The sequence below is a fragment of the Cnephaeus nilssonii genome, assembly GCF_951640355.1.
Source record: "Cnephaeus nilssonii genome assembly, chromosome: 6".
In the NCBI taxonomy this organism is placed as follows: Eukaryota; Metazoa; Chordata; class Mammalia; order Chiroptera; family Vespertilionidae; genus Cnephaeus; species Cnephaeus nilssonii.
Window position 1 is genome coordinate 46,943,483 of NC_137077.1, and position 15,013 is coordinate 46,958,495.

General features: G+C 48.1%; 1 pseudogene across 1 annotated transcript; it reads left to right on the plus strand.

The window, feature by feature from the left end:
* Positions 1 to 2,208: 2,208 nt before the first annotated feature.
* Positions 2,209 to 5,778, plus strand: LOC307101037 (protein INCA1-like; annotated as a pseudogene). The gene is made up of 3 exons: positions 2,209 to 2,229; positions 3,219 to 3,301; positions 5,197 to 5,778. The product of its transcript is annotated as a protein INCA1-like (transcript).
* Positions 5,779 to 15,013: the final 9,235 nt, after the last annotated feature.

Here is a 15,013-nt window from a genome sequence, read left to right on the forward strand (position 1 = left end):
ACGCCCTAGACCGGAATCAAACCTGGGATCCTTCAGTCCACAGGCTGATGCTCTATCCACTGAGCCAAACCAGTTAGGGCCCGATACCAGGAATCTTTGAACTATTATTATTCTCAGTTTATAGGTGAGGACTCAGAGGCACGGAGAGGCTGAGTAACTTGCCTGAGGTCTCACAGCTGGCAAATGGCAGAGCTAGGGACCTTTAAGGAGATCAGAGATCCCTTTTGTGGATCTGATGAAAGCTATGTACCCAGTACCCAGGAAAGACTTAGAATTAATTTATATACAACATTTTATATTCAATTTCACGGGGTTCAAAGAGCCCCTAATCCCATTCCATGGTAAAGCAATTGGATAGTAGGGCCAGCGTGGAATGATCTCCCACCCCATCTCCAGCCTGACAAATACTCCAGTAAACAAGGCAACCGTGTATATGAGGGTGGCTTATAGCAATTGCCTGCCACCCCTCAAAACCCCTGCTATCCTGGGACCCCGGATTTGGCCTAGTTGATTTGAGAAGTCTTCCCAGGCTGCTCTGGTGTAAGGTGGGGAAAGGGGTGGCAGGTGGGAGGGGCTGGGCTGGTCACATTATAATGGGCTCTGTGGAGAAGCCAGAATTGTGCCGTATTAGAGGACAATGCTTTTCTCTCACCCCCTCAGGGTATCCTTTTCGGGTAGAGATTGGAACTGCCCCGACCAGAAGAGATGAAGGCTTCCTCCCTTAATTAAATGCCCAGGGGTTGCTATGGAAACCAGAGCTTCCAAATCCCGGCCAGACAATGGGGAGAGGAGCTGCCTCCAGCCTAGACAAGTGAAGCTTCAGGGGCCTCATTGGGGACAGGAATGGAAGCTGGAGGGTGAAAAAAAAAAGGGGTGCCAACCAAGGATCTCAGCCTCCCCTCTCCCTGGAACTGTGGGAAGGGGCCTCTCAGAACCAAGGGGTCTGCCTGAGACAGGATAGGGGGTGAGACTGAGTGGAGGGCGGGCGGGGGGGGGGGGGCACACTCCTGAAAAGGGAAAGGGAAAGGGGGTGGGGGTGGGGGTGGGGTAGCTGGAGTCAGGCGCTGCCCAGAACTGAACACCTCCTTTGTTCCCAGAGGAGAAAGCCAGCCAAGTTGGTAAACAAAGGGAAGAGGCCAGAGGGCAGACAGCTAGGCGATAAGGCCTGGGCCGCCAGGAGCTGAGTAGTGAAGACTGAGAGAGGGAGGGGAGTCTCCACACCGACACACACCTCCACAGAAACTGTGCTGGAGCGCCTGTCACTGCGGACAGCCCCCTGTGCATCCCAGCCTTCGGAATGCCTCTGTAGGGAAGGCGAAGGACAGCTCGGGAGCCAGCTCAGCCGAATGTGGCACTTCAGTAGTCATGGATCCTGTCACCTCGTGTCAAGGAGCAAAGACCCGATTTTGAAAGCATGATACCGGCCATTCATCAACACTCAGTGCCAGGCACTATGTGGAAGGCACTACAAACAATCTCTTTAATGCCCCCTCCAACTCTGTAACAGCGGTTGTCTTCGCTTACTGGAGAGGGGACTCTGAGGGGAAGTGAGGTAAAGCCAGCCGGCCGCACAGCCAGCAGCACTGACCTGGGAACTGAACCCGGGTCTGCCTGACGCTAGTGCCTGTGTGCCTTATCACTTTCCCCATCTTTGCTACTAAAACCTCTTGGAAACTTCTCTCAGAAAGCCCACTCTGTTCTCACCCCTCCACTCTCCCACTCGGTGTTACCTAAATACTTCTGGAGAAGCAGTTCCCAATGTGTAAGCTGGTTATCTAAAGGGTTTATATATAACTTGGTGGTTTGAAACCCAAACACATTTTTCCCAGAGAAAACGGTATTAAATGGGTCCAGAAAGGCCACTTGACCCAGAACGCAGCTGACAGTGGTACATCTCGTTCGGGACTAGCCTCGGGCCCCAGCCATCATTAATAATATCATTTCCTGGAGAAAGACACTCGCCAGTTACATTGGAGAAAAAGAAACAGCTTTCTTTCCTTGCTTTCTCCTCCCTCTCCTCCCTCACCCTGCCGGACCTATACTCCAGTTTGTGGAGTGGCTCGGGGGGATGATCGTAAATCATAATTCAAGGCTACATGCTGGGTGCTGACCAAAAAGGCATGTTTCTTGAGGGGACCAGGGTGGAGAACGGCTCAGGAACCCAGGCTTCCAAAGCAGGGAGAAGGCTTGAGGGCAGCGGGGGCAAGCATGATGGCTGTCTGCAACCATGTAAGGGCTATCTTGATTGCACGTAGCTCCAGAGGACCAAACTAGGACCAAGAAATAACAGGGCGTCAGAGTTCTCTTTGGTGAGGAAGAACTTTCTAACTATCAAATCTCTTCCAAAGTGGAATGGGCCTCTTGGTGAGGTAGCGAGCTCTCTGCCACTGGGAGCAGTCAAGGAGGGGGCATATGACCTCCTCTTGAGCATATGGGAGAGGGAAAGAAGCATTGGACAAGTAGACCTCTGAGATCCCTTTAAATTCATATGCTCATTTAGCAAATGTTACGGAGTATCTATATGTACCCAGCACTACGCCTAGGAACAAGGTTTACAGTGGAGAATAAGATGGGGGTCCTTGCCCTCAGGAGTATACAGTCTAGTGGGAAAGTCAGGCATTAAATAAATAAATACAATTGAATATGTAATTTCGAATGATGATATCATTATAAAGGAAAACAATAGGGTACTAATGTGAGAATAACAGGGATCTAATTGAGATTGGATTCAAGAAGGCCTCTCTGAAGAACCCACAGTCAGACTGAGGTTTAAAGGATGAGTAGGGGTCAGCCTGGGAAAAGGTGTGTGTGTGTGTGTGTGTGTGTGTGTGTGTGTGTGTGTGTGCGCGCGCGCGCAACAGCAAGTAAGACGACATGAAGACCCTGGGGGAGGAAAGAACAGTGTGACTAGAAAATGGTGGGTGGAGAATGGCGATATATGACACTGGCCAGAGAGGAAGCGGGTGGGTCTCACAGACCTGACCTTACTCTTAACTAGTTGCCCCTCTCCAGTCCAGGACCCCGAGGCCTTGGTCTCTGGAGCTCCCCCAGGTACAAGCCCTCATCCTTTCCTGTGGCTCCTCCCACTGCCCTGGGACCTCCCACAGAGTGGCGTTTCTTGTATTTTATCCACTTCCCAGGAGGTGGATGGTAGAATTCGGCATCTGCCTTGTGTGGGAGGCCCAGGTTTAATTCTGGACCCTTGCCCTTGCTCTCAGGAGATAGCATCTCTTAGTGGTGGAGCCCAGACTCGGGAACCAGACCGCCTGGGTTCAGATGGTGGCTGCCGGATCTTGCCAAGGTACTTCACGGCTGTGGGCCGCATTTGCTCCCGAGTAGGAGGAGGATGACCGTACCTTGCTCCTCGGAGTGTTGTGGATTAATATTTGTTAAGTATTTAGGACAGTGCCTGGCATGTACATCACTGGCAATAAATCATTGCAATATCTGCTTCCCTGTCTCATTTCGCGCTCTCCCAGTTCCACCCCTAGGCCCACAGCGGGGAGCCGGGGACCAAGCCACTTTTCCGCCCCCACTTTTCTAGCCAAGGCTGCCTCTGGCCACAGCTCTTAAAAAGTAGGTAGAACTGCCCAGCCAGTATGGCGCCGTGGTGGAGAACCCACCCATGAACCAGGGGATCTTGCTTCAATTCCCGGTCAGGGCAAATGCCTACGTTGTGGGCTCAGTGTCCAGTAGGGGGCAGCCAAGCAATGAGTCTCTCTCATTATTGATGTTTCTATCTCTCCCTTCCTCTCTTAAACCAATTTAAAAAAAAAAAAAAAAAGTAGGCAGGAGCTGAGCTCACCGCTGCGCAGTCCTCCTCACCTCCAGAGTAAAAGATGTTCCTAATGGGAGGTGCAGGCAAATCACGGTGCACTGGTGGTTCCTTCCCCCACTTCTAAGTGGTTTCAGAGGTTCAGGGTCCTCTGGATACACTGAATGCATCAATGAGACTCATTTCCTGGGCCCTGGGCCTGATCCCCAAGACTGAGTGTAAAGCTCCTCCCACACGCTCCCATAGCACCCTATGCTCATTTCCAATGTCTACCTTACACTTCTACTGCATGCTAGGGTCGCTGAAGGAGGAACACACGAGGCCAAAAGGGGTGAAGAATTATGAATTTATTAGGTCATCTGGATACCAGATGGGCTGAGCCCCAAAATGGCACCAGCACCCAAAGACGGGGAGTCAGAGGTTTTTAAAGGACTCTAGGCGGGCTCTTTCTGGGCAGAGAATTCTCTGTGCAGGTCCGGATTCCGGGAAACTCCGGAGGGGAGGGAGAATGGTCTTAGCAGGTGGAATGCCCAATGTGAAGTGGCCTGAAGGTCAGTTTCCAGGGGAGGGGGTACCGATTCAGTTATTTGATCAGACCTAACACTGCGTAACCACTGGCTTTCTCGTCCGAGTCCTTGAGGACAGCAGCTGCCTCCTGGTTCTCGGTGCCTCCCAGGGCCTGCAGACGGCACTCAGCTTTCCCATCTTCTCTCCCAGCAGTCCTCCTGGTATCTCTGCGCCAGCCACACTGGTCTGCTGTCCGCTTCTCCGGTTTGCTGTTCTCCACGGGGCCTTAGCTTGTGCTTTTCTCACTGCTCAGTGTTCTTCCTCAGGCCTTTGCCTGGCAAGCTCCTATTCCTCCTTCAGCTTTCCCATCACTTATTCTAGGAAGCCTTCCATAAGGCCCCTGATCTGGATAGGCGAGTCCCCCAGCACCTGGATTTCTCCACTGTGTTTCAAGCATCTCTTTACTTGTCTGTGTCTCCCATTCGCCTGTCAAGCTGAGTCAGGTTTATCTAATTTACTATTGTATCCTCAGTGCCCAGCACAGGGCCCATAATAGACCAGGAGTTTATGCCCTGGAGCGTATGGATGAGCTACATCCAGGGGTTCATAAGGCTCCCAAAATCTTATGAAAATGTTTGTAGCCCTGGCCAGTTTTCTAAGTGGTTAGAGCGTCAGCCTGAGGACTGAAGGGTCTCGGGTTCAATTCCTGGTCAAGGGCACGTTCCTTGGTTATGGGTTTGGTCCCTAGAGCATGCGGGAGGCAACCAATCGATGTGTCTCATTTTGGTGTCTCTCTCTCTCTCTCTCTCTCTCTCTCTCTCTCTCTCTCTCTCTCTCTCTCCTTCCTCCCTTCCTTCCTTCTACTCTCTAATCCTCGGATGAGGATAAAAAGAGAAGAAAGAAAATGTTTGGAGGTGTTCCAGGGTGGTCAGCCGATCTTCACCTCTTCTTGCCTTCCCAGAGCCTCAGACTGACACCCCAGCATTATGGAGACATCTTCTGGGAGAACCTTAGTCAAAGTCCCAGCCCCACCTGGATGGAAGAACGGTACATCCCATCCCTGCTGAGAGCCACCAGTTGTTCCCAGCCTGGAGTGTACCCCCTGAGGGGCTGCCCCCCCCACACACACCCCCAGAAGCTTTTCAGAGGAGAAGGAGATCATATTTGGCAGGAATGCAGGGACCCGGGGGCATCGCAGGCTGAGTAAAGGCTGTCACTTACCACCCAGGAGGGGACAGAGAACCCTCAATGAACTGAAGAAGGCCCAGTGGAGCAGCTCTGGGGCCGCAGCTGAGCCCCTGGTGCCTGGCGAAGTGAGCTGTGGGTTCCCCAGCACCAATGAACACCCTGATCTGGAAAAGGAGGCGGCAACCTATCCACAGGGAGAAGACCCCTCTCTCCCCCTGGCAGGGCCAGCTGCTTTGGTCTCCCTGGAGTCCCCTGGTCCAGGAAGGATCTTCCTTCTCGAGGCAGCTGAGCTCTCCAATCCCCTATAGTCAGTAGGAACCCCCTTTTCAATACCTAGGGGATGGAGCTGCCTGAGGAATAAGGAAGAACCCTTATAAAGGCTCCACAGACTAAGGATGGCCCATGGATGGTAAAGAAACCATCCATGCCTATCCAACATGCTAGCGCTGACTCGGGGACCCACCCCAAAGGCATTTCCTGCCCTTAGCCTCTCCCAGCTTCCTCTCCGGTCTCTGCACTAGGCACTAACAGCCCCTGGACCTCCCATCTCCCACTCCTCTCCGGAACTCCCCAAGGCCGGTGGCTGCCCAGCCTTGTTCCCGGCAGTGTTCTTTTTCCTATTCTATCATTAAAAGGGAAACAAGTTTTTTAAAAAAAGAACATGTTTGTAGATTTGTAGTGCATTCATTTTTAAAGAGAGTGTTTTTTATCACAATCTCAAAGGGTATGTAACATCCCTCCCCTCAAAAAGGACTATTAAGGTTAAGAACCATTGCCTGGCTGGTGTGGCTCAGTGGTTGAGCATCAACCTATGAACCAGGAGGTCACGGTTCAATTCCTGATCAGGGCATATGCTCGGGTTGCAGACTCAATCCCCGATGTGGGGCATGTAGGAGGCAGCCGATCAATGATTCTCTCATCGTTGATGTTTCTATCTCTCTCTCTCTCTCTCCCTTCCTCTCTGAAATCAATAAAAATATATTGTTAAAAAAAGAACCATTAAGAAATGTGTAGGCATTTTGTAAACACTGATTTTTTTTATTGGATGCATCCACCTATGAATATAATCATCGATATTCAATAAATAGTTATTGAATGGATGACTAAGCCTCCTTGGGGTTAGGGTGCTTTAATGTTTCCAACAGATCAGAAAAAAAACTCAGAAGAAACCTTTGCCAGGAAAAGTTAAAGTGCCCCTTGCTTCAGCCCCTCATTCTGTGGCCCTAAATACCTCTCACCCCACTGGGGCCCATCACGCGTAAGACCAAAGGTTCAGAGACTCACAGCCCCTGCCAGAACCCAAATCCTGTCCTGAAATCCACCTACTGCGCCTTTGCAGCCTGTCAGCTGAAAATAATCCTGGTGAAAGCAGGGGCGGCAGGAGCTGAGGAAGGAATCTGCAGAAGCTTTGAATGGGGGAGACTCTGCCCCCTGCCGGCTTCCCTGCTCCCCTCCAGCCCCTGGCCAAGAGCCAGGTGGCCAAAGAATGAGGTCAGAGCAGGGGAGAGAAGGAGGCAAGGCAGGGGGCTGGGGAAGGGGGCAGCCCCCCACGGGGCAGTCTTTCCTGTCAAGATTAGGCTTTGTCTTTAAACAAGTCAGGGGCAGTAGCTTCTGCGTTGGAGCCCTCACCGTCCAAGGCTCCTATCTTCTACTCCCAAATTAGGAGTTTGGGGAGGACAGGGGCCGTGATGGGGGTGGAAGTTCTCCTGGAGCTTGAGGGAAGTCCAGTCCGCCTTGGCTTTCTCATCTATCTCTTTTCCTGGAGCCTGGCCACTGCCGACACCTTTGGATGCTTAGCCAATTCTTTGCATCGCCTACACTTGGTGTGTGGTGTATCAGCCTCTCCACATCACCATGGAAACAAGAGCCTCTGCATCCATCCCAGAGCTGATTTGTGAAGCTATGAGAAGAATCTGGATTTCAGGGTGGGGTGCATAGGAAGGGCAAAGGAGAAAACCTTCCCCGAAATTACGGAGAAAGAGAGAAAGAGGGAGAGAGGTATGTCAGGGTCGGGGAAGGATTGCTTTATAAGCATTATTGGAATAGCTTGTACCCTGTGAGGATGGGCAGCTTCCTTGGGAGGTCAAAAATGCAGTCCTCTCCTGGGCCACTGGCCAGTCTAAACGAATAACCCCTCCCCATCAGCTGTCCCTCAGCAGCTGTATAACCTTGAGTGAGTTACTTAACTCCTACAAGCATCACTTCCCATCTGTAAAATAAAAATAATAACAGCACTTTGCAGTGTTATTATAAGAATCCAATGAGCCCTGTGCACCAAAAGGTTACCAATTCGATTCCCCGTCAGGGCACATGCCTGGATTTTGGGCTGGATCCCAGGTAGGATAGGAAAAGACTTCTTAAACAGTATACAACAAAGAAACAGTAAGCCTAAAGGAAAATACTGATACATGTGACTACATTAAATGTCTATATATCCTGTTGGTTAAAAACAAGCAAAACATAATTTAAAAGGTAAAAAGGAAAGGCATAAATGTTATGGTATGTAGATTAATTTTTTTAAAGATTTTTAATTGATTTTTAGAGAGAGGAAGGGGAAGGGTTAGAGAGAAAAACATTGATGTGAAAGTGAAACTTGGGCCTGGCTAGCGTGGTTCAGTGGTTGAGCATCGATCAATGAACCAGGAGGTCACGGTTTGATTCCCAGTCAGGACACATGCCCGGTTTTGGGTTGTGGGCTCAATATCCAGTTTGGGGCGTGCAGCAGACAGCCAATCAATGATTATCTCTCATCATTTATGTGTTTTTTTTAAAATTACTTTATTGATTAAGATATCACATATTTGTCCTCATCCCAAACCCCTCCCCACGCATGCCCCCACCCCCCTGTTGTCCGTGACCACTGGTTAGGCTTATATGCGTTCACACCATTTATGTTTTTATCTCTCTCCCCCTCTCCTTTCCTCACTGAAATAAATAAAATTATATTTTTGTAAATATAGGAGTTCTATGGAGAGTAATCTCATAGGATAATCTTATCATAAATTTCCAACTGAGCAGGTCTTCGTGGGTATGTTGTAGGCAGTGTGAACGGCATCAGGTGTTAGGCCTGGGGGTTCAGATGGACCTTGGTTCAGCAATCTCAGTAGTTGAGTTCTGGGTAGGAAAGAATTCAGAGGCAAGACTCAAACTATAAGAGGACATTTATTTATGAAATCACAGTGGTAGAGGAAGTAATTTGTAGAAGAAATGGGCTGAGGAAACAAGTTATAGAGGCAAAGGAAGTGCTCTAGGGGCTTGGGAGTGAGGAAGGTAATGGTAACGTGCCTGGGGAGATGGAGAAGGAGAGCAGGAAGGGAAAGGCAGGGCCTGCTCCAGGAGGGAGAGCAGAGCTGGGTCCTCAGTTCGGAGGGTCTTAAGGGTGGAGATTTTAGGGGAGGCCCCAGGGAAAGATCTTAATACAATATTCATCAGCTTTCCAGGTGTGTCCTTTCAGGGTGGGGTCTCCATTGACCCATTGTTCCAGGGCAGGGGGTCATCATTCAATGCAGCTGGTCCTGAGATCAGCTGTGGCTGGTTTTGTTGCTCTTCTGGGCCTGGAGCTGAAATACAACTGAGGCCTAGATGTTATCTCTAGGGAGGAAAAGTCAGGGGGTCAGAACCAACCACAAGACCAACTATATGCTAAGGGAGGAAAGGTACCCCTGGGGGCAAGGTCCCACCCTACAATTGTCCTTTGCTAGGCACCTGGGTTTTTCACCCTGGTGACCTTCTGTACCTGGCCCATTATCCTTGCTCTGCTCACATCTGTTTGCCTGCCTACCACAGGTAGTCATGCCTCAAGCATATAACTTTAAAAAATATATATTTTTTAATTGATTTCAGAGAGGAAGGGAGAGGAAGAGAGAGATAGAAACATCAATGATGAGAAAGAATCATTGATTGGCTGTCTCCTGCACACCTCATACTGGGGATCCAACCCCTAACCCAGGCACGTGCTCTGTCCAGTAATCGAACCATGATCTTGTAGTTCATAGGTCAACGGTCAACCACTGAGCCACGATGGCTGGGCAAGCATATAACTTCCTTAGTTAAAGGCTTGTCTTTGCCCCGTGCAGGCCCTTTCCATTGTTTCTGTGCATCTAGGTTAACACACCTTTAAAATGCCTCTTTTCAGACCCCTTCTTCTAAAGCATGACCACCCTCAAGAGAACATAGAATCTTTTTAACTATCCTGTAATACGATTCCTGTCTGGCTTTCTCCCACCTTCATGTAATCTTCCTTAAGGTCCCTCCTTAATTTCAAATGTACAAAAGAAGCTGCAAACTGTCATTTCTTGGAAGTATTTTTCTCAGTCTGTTGAGATCTTACTTCCAGGTGTATCTTCTATTTAGCTCAAATAAATTTTTACAAAAATTCTCTAAGGGTTTAGACAAATATATATATATATATTTCAGAGAGGAAGGGAGAGGGAGAGATAGAAACATCAATGATGAGAGAGAAGAGAGAATCTTTCATTGGCTGCCTCCTGCAGGCCCCCTACTGGGGATCGAGCCCACAACCCAGGCTTGTGCCCTTGACTGGAAGGGAACCTGGGACCCTTCAGTCCATAGGTTGATGCTCTATCCACTGAGCCAAACCAGCTATGGCAGTTTGGACATTCTTACATCGACACTATCTACTTGAGTTCTCTAACTGATATAGACAGGAATTCAGAGAATATCTGTGGGAATAGACAGTAAGAATATGGGATAATGGTGGAAGGAGCATAAAATTGGATCTGGCCAAATTTATTGATATAAGCTCATTAAGCAGAGATTCTGCATTTAATGTTGTAGCTCAATGAGTTAGAAAAGGTTCTAATTGGTTGGTTGGCTGAAACATGGACCAAAAGGTGACCCAAAGTGAGCAAGCTGGAAATTTGAGAATTGCCTCAGTTTAATGTAGAGGAAGGGATTCAAAGGCTTAAGGAGATTGAAATGTTCAAATGGATTTTCCATTTAAGATCTACTCACACACACTGGGAGGTCCAGAAGACATACCTTTTTCCATGACTGAGAAATACATTTGTAAGGAGATCCTCAGTATCCATGAAGAGCTCTGTGATCAGACCTTATAGTGGGAACTGTAGTCACTAAATTTGGAAACCAACTGGGAGTAATTGGACCTCAGAGTGGCAGGGCTCAACCACCAGAAGCCAGGTGGGTATAGCTCCCATAATGCACAGAAGAGTCAAAGCAGAAATTGGAATCCTCTGATTTACAAAGGACCTATGGTATTGGCTAGCTGACCATGGTACTTCTAGAAGTAAAATAGGAAGCCTACTAAATTCTTACTTGATCTGAGTAAACAGAAAAGTTCTAGGTCAAGTGAACAAAATTCTAACCTGTAATATTTTAACAGTAAAGATTTTTAATTAAATAAATAAATAAATAAGATTTTTGTAGACATAATTAAAGGTTTTAAATGAATCATAAAAACAGAGAGTTATATCCCCTCAATCAATTCCCAGAGTGAGCCACCTTATAGACCTAGAACCTTTTGAATGAAGGGGAAATGGGCCCTCTTGAGGAAGGATCCTCAGTACACTACCAAAAATAAATAAATAAATAAATTTATACTATTAACTAGAGGCCTGGCACACAAAATGCATGCACAGGCACAGTCCCTAGGCCTGACCTGTGATCAGGGCTATCTTCCCCAGCTGCTGGCAGCTGGCCCCACCCCCTGCCGCCACCCAACCCTGGTTTCCCATTTGCCATCGGGAGATCAGAGACTGCTGGCCGGGGGGAGGGACCGAGAGGTGGTCAGTGCACCTCATAGCGACTGGTTGAGCAGTTATTCTGGTCATTCTGCCATTTGGTCAATTTGCATATTACTTTTTTATATACTAGTATATAGATCTTTCTCTAGCCTTCTTCAAAAGGACCTATGGCCTTCTACCAGGATAACTATGCATTAGAGAAAAGGAAATAATCATATTTTTTAGGAGCTACTGGACACTAGTTATGAACTGACACTAATTCTAGAAGACCCAAAATGTCACTGTGGTCCACCAGTCAGAGTAGGGGCTTATGGATATGGAATGATCAATGAAGTTTTAGCTCAGGTCTGTCTTACAGTGGGTCAGTGGGTCCCTGAACCCATCCTGTGGTTATTTCCCCAGTTATGAAATACATAAATGAAATAGACATCCTCAGTAACTGGCAAAATCCCCACATTGGGTTCTGGACCTATGGAGTGAGGGCTACTATGGTGAGGAAGGCCAAGTGGAAGCCACTAGAACTGTTTCTCCCTAAGCAAATAGTGAACCAAAAGCAATACCACATTCCTACAGGTACTGCATAAATTAGTGCCATCATCAAGGACCTGGAAGATGCAGGTGTTGTTTTCCCACCACATCTCTATGAGAGAGGAATAAGCCAGGACAAGTAGAATAGGGAAACAGAGACAGATAGATAGCAGAGACCCAATCAGTGTCTTCTGTGCCAACCACACCCAAGGATGGATGAAGTCAGGAGAACAAATCTCATTTTGGTTCATCAGCATAAAGCTGATGAATATTCAATTGAGATCCTCCCCTAAGACCAGCTTGTTCTGGGGCCCAGGACCTGGGCTTGCCCCCTGACCCTTAAATTCCGGCCTTTAGAAAACTTAAGAACCCTCAAGATGAAGACCTAGCCCTGGCTCTCTCTGGAGCACACCCACACCTTTCTTCCCTTTCAGGGGTGCATCTTTACTTTTCTCTCCTAAACTCTAAGGGTTTCCAAGAGACTTGCAACCAGGGGAGCAGCGGGCAGTGGCAGCTTGTCCTGGGCTTACCCCCTGAACCTGCCTCCAAGGCCCACTTTTCTCTGACTTTGCAGTGAGCTAATAGCAGCCCCACTGTGGCTCACTTCTTTCCTCTAATGTTTCTGAGAGCCAAAGCAGAGCACCACCTAGGCTCTCTCCTGTTGCTTCTTCTACCCTAAACCCTTTCTTTGTTTCACTGTCCCCAACTTTAATAAATGTACTTTCAAAATCACCTGGATTTGTATTGTGAAATCTATCCTGCACGAAATCAAGAACCCACACACTATCTGCTGGCCTAGTCCTTTTCCCACAAACCTGCGATGGGTCCGGTCCTTTTCCAGTGACACCCATTCAACTCACCTATTTGGCCTGTGTAGAAGACAGATGGATCTTGGAGAATGACAGTGGATTATTGTAAACTTAACCAGGAGGTGACTCCAATTGCAGCTGCTATGTCAGATGTTGTTTCATTACTTGAGCAAATTCACAAGTCCTTTAGTACATGGCATGCAGCTATTGATCTGGCAAATACCCTTTTCTCCATCCCTGTCAATAAGAACCATCAGAAGTAGTTTGCTTTCAGCTGGCAAGGCCAGCAATACACTTTCACTAGCCTACCTCGGGTATATCAACTATGTAGCCCTATGTCATAATTTAGCTCACAGGGATCTTGGATCACCTGTTGGAAAACTTGTGTTGGAAAAGGCAGGCTAATGCCCAGTCTTTCACTCCTGCTCAGCCACGTAAGACTGGATGTTGAGCCCGGAACATTTTCTTACCAAGAGATAAAAAGCCGACACAGTCTGTGCTGAGCTTATCACCTTGTGTGGGAATACCTTTCTCTGTTTCTTGCTCAATGTGTACTCTTTTGTTCTGCTTAAGTATGTGCTCAGTAGCCCTCAGGCATGCCCCCAACTATTTCAGATTCCATGGGGGATTGGGAGGGGTGCTTCTATTGTGGCACCAGAGGGGTGCATGTAGGCCAATTGCCATGCATTGGTTTCCAGGAGAGACACCCTAGCTATGGGGGGGGGGGGGGGGCGGGGGGGAACAACACCCTTTATTGAAGCTGATCTAGCCAAATTTTATGGCTAGAAACCAATGATGTGGGGGCATGTTAAGATATTCCTTCTAGCCGAAACCGGTTTGGCTCAGTGGATAGAGCGTCGGCCTGCGGACTGAAGGGTCCCGGGTTCGATTCCAGTCAAGGGCATGTACCTTGGTTGCGGGCACATCCTCTGTGGGGGGTGTGCAGGAGGCAGCTGATGGATGTTTCTAGCTCTCTGTCCCACTCCCTTCCTCTCTGTAAATTCTCTCTGTCCCTCTCCCTTCCTCTCTGTAAAAAATCAATAAAATATATTTTAAAAAAAAAAGATATTCCTTCTAGCCCTAACTGGTTTGGCTCAGTGGATAGAGTGTCAGCCTTCGGACTGAAGGGTCCCAGGTTTGATTCCGGTCAAGGGCATGTACCTTGGTTGAGGGCACATCCCCAGTAGATGGTGTGCAGGAGGCAGCTGATCTATGTTTCTCCCTCATTGATGTTTCTAACTCTCTATCCCTTTCCCTTCCTCTCTGTAAAAAAAATTAATAAAACATATTTTTTTAAAAAGTTATTCCTTCTAAAGTGAAGGATAAGTTGTTGCATCTGGCCCTTCCTACAACCAAAAAAGAGACATAACACCTTACTGGGCCTCTTTGAATTGTGGAGGGAACATATTCCTCATATGGGTATGCTACTTTGGCCTATTTACCAAGTGACCTGAAAAGCTGCTAGCTTAGAGTGGGTCCCAGAACAAGAGAAGGCTCTGCAACAGGTCAGGCCACTGTGCAAGTTGTCTTGCTGCTTGGGCTACATGATCCAGAAGATTCAATGGTGCTTGAAATGGCCGTGGCAGATTGAGATGCTATTTGGAGCCTTTGGCAGGCCCCTATCAGTGAACCACAGTCCAAGCCCTTAGAATTTTGGAGCAAAGCCCCCTACCATCCTTTGCAGATAACTACAAAACACTTATTTTGAGAAACACCTCTTGGCCTACTACTGGGTCTTAGTGGAGACTGAATTCTTAACCATAGGCCACCTTGGAGAGCTCAGGTCACCAAGTTTCTATGTGACCTGAGTTCTCCATCATGAACTGGGAGGATTCCCTATAACCAGTTGACAGAGGAAGAGGAGAAGCAGGTTTATAAATGGTTCCTCATGATATTGAGGCACCACCCAAAAGTGAACAGCCACAGTACTGTAGCCCTTTTCTGGGACATCCCTGAAGGTTGTTGTGAAGGGAAGTCTTCCCAGTGGGCAGAACTTTCAGCAGTGTACCTGGTTGTTCACTTTGTTTAGAAGGAGAAATAGCCAGATGTGCGACTATATATATATCAACTCATGGCCGTGGCAATGGTTTGACTGAATTCAGGGACTTGGAAGGAACATGGTTAGAAAACTGGTGACAAGGAAATTTGGAGAAGAGGTATGTGGATAGGCTGACTGAGTAAGCAAAAAAAATATAAAGGTATTTGTGTCCCATGTGAATGCACACGAAGAGTGACCTCAGCAGAGGAGGATTTAATAATAAGTGGATAGGATGACCTCATCTGTGGATATCAGTCAGTTTCTTTTCCCAGCCACCCTGTCATTGCCCAATGGATTTATAAACAAAGCAGCCATCATGGCAGGGATGGAGGTTTTGCATGGACTCAGACACATGAACTTTCACTCACCAAGGCCAACCTGGCTATGGGAATTATTGAGTGCCTGATCTGCCAGCAGAAGAGACCAACACTAGGTCCCCCTACAT